Source organism: Corvus brachyrhynchos, unplaced genomic scaffold (assembly GCF_000691975.1).
Source record: "Corvus brachyrhynchos isolate BGI_N302 unplaced genomic scaffold, ASM69197v1 scaffold698, whole genome shotgun sequence".
In the NCBI taxonomy this organism is placed as follows: domain Eukaryota; kingdom Metazoa; phylum Chordata; class Aves; order Passeriformes; family Corvidae; genus Corvus; species Corvus brachyrhynchos.
The window spans coordinates 520,434-522,408 of NW_008239535.1; the positions used below are offsets into that span (position 1 = coordinate 520,434).

Here is a 1,975-nt window from a genome sequence, read left to right on the forward strand (position 1 = left end):
GGAATGTTACAAGTAGCTTTTACAGAAACTGTTGCTTACAGCTTCTGATCCATGGTGGGCTGTGTGAGATTGCCAGCGTGTGTGTATAAAATAAAGATGTGATACATTTTGAAAATGCACTTCTTGTTTTTGTGTGTTAAGAAGCAGCAGTACCAGTCCCAGCTGAAAGGTAAAATCTGCTGAATATGGGCTTGTGTGTGGTCATTCAGAAAGTTGTTCTGTACCCATCAGCATCCAGACTTCTAGCTGGTTTTCTTCCTGGAGCTGTGTGAGAGGCATCACGTGTCCTTTCAGTGCTGACACAGGCTTTCCTGCCGCAGGAAGGCAGCTTTGGTCAGTGTAAATGTTTTGGTCAAGCAAAGCGATGACCACCTCATCAGAAATCAGTCTTAGCTCGCTTTGCCAAGTTGATAAAAGCTGTTTCTGCTGTTGCAGTTGTGGTAAATGCTGCAGATCTATACATCAATTTGATTGTCTCAAAGCCTGTTTGAAAGCATAGCAATGAGGTCACCATGGGTGTGGACAGCAACTGAACAAAATAGACTGCTGGGGGTTCGTATTTCATGCTCAAGTGACAAAGCTCTCCCACTGCGCTGGGTGCAGAAAAGAATATTGTGGTTAGGAAGTTGGTGTGGGCATGCAGAGCAGAGTTGGTACCTCTGCATGGAGACCAACCTTCAGTAGGCAGGCTGGTGCTGCTTACATTCATTACTGGAGGTCTGATGAGATTTGAGCAACACCAGGTTTATATTGGGTTGCCTCTTAAATAATGTTTCGCAGCACCTGCCAAAGGGTAAATTTCAAGCACTGAAGTTAATTTTAATTTCAAGTGTCCCAGCCCTTGCTGGGTGGCTGTTACTAGTACGTGACGGTATGGTAGCAGACTGGACTTGACTTGATTGTATGTAATGCACACAATTTGTGCCTGAGCTGAGAAATACTGGCAAGATTTCAAGTCCCTTTCTTAGTGCAGTAAGAGCCTTGAAACATTACAAGGAATCAGTGCTTTGCTACTGCATACCAAGTAGGTGGTCTTTACTTACTGCATATTGGTACTATTGCAAACAAAACCTTTCAGGGTAACCCCACAGTGCTAACTGACCTGCTGCATGTTCCTAGCTTTTCCTAAAGGAAAGTTGGATTGTCAGACAAGCTTAACTTTTTTAACCCTAGACAAGTTTAACTTCTCTTTTGCAAAATGGAGTGCACTTCTCTGATAATATACTTGGTTACCACAGCTTGTCTGACCAGGTACCTCCTAAGCTACAGGGACTGGTTGTATGACTTTGTGTGAATACTCTCCCTCTCTGTCTCTTTTTGTTACCTCTACATAGGACAGAAATGCTTCAGTCCCAGATTTTGAGCTCATGAGAAAGGCATAAATAAATACAACATAAGTATGATTCATACAATCGTTGCTTCTTGGAAATAGTTGTCTTTAAAATGAACATAGAAATCCATGAGCGTGTATAGACACCTTAGAGATGAAATTAATGTAAAATCAATTTATTACCACTCATGCTTCTGGTGTCTTACGTTGTGGAAGCTAGAGGTCTGTGATAGTTGTCTTTAAATCTGTCAAAGATTAAGCATTTTACTTCTGAACTCTCATTTTCTGTGAAAGATACTCAGATCAGGAAATGAAACATCTGAAAGTTGAGGGTTTTCTCTCTCTCTTCTCTGTTGAGTAGCTCATCATTTTGGAAATTCTGTTTGCAATAAAAATGTGTTGATGACTCCGAAGCGTGTCTGACGGACCTGCATAATCTCAACGCTTGCACAGGAAATCAGAACTTGTGAACAGATATTATGATGCCATAATATCCTCCATCAACATTAGACAGCAACACAGTGCCGTCTGAGGGCAACTGTAGGTCCAGAGCATTATCATTTCAGTTAAAAACTGGGAACCTTAGAGCTGGGGAAAAAAAAAAAAAAAAAGTTTATTCTAGGGTCTTTCCCAAAATTTGATTTT

The 1,975-nt window shown here is 41.2% G+C and overlaps 1 protein-coding gene across 2 annotated transcripts in view; it reads left to right on the forward strand.

Annotated features, from left to right (window-relative positions):
* The window catches only part of PAG1 (phosphoprotein membrane anchor with glycosphingolipid microdomains 1), an 87,237-nt gene that overhangs the window by 199 nt on the left and 85,063 nt on the right, over positions 1-1,975 (forward strand). The gene's annotated exons all lie outside the window — the stretch shown is intronic.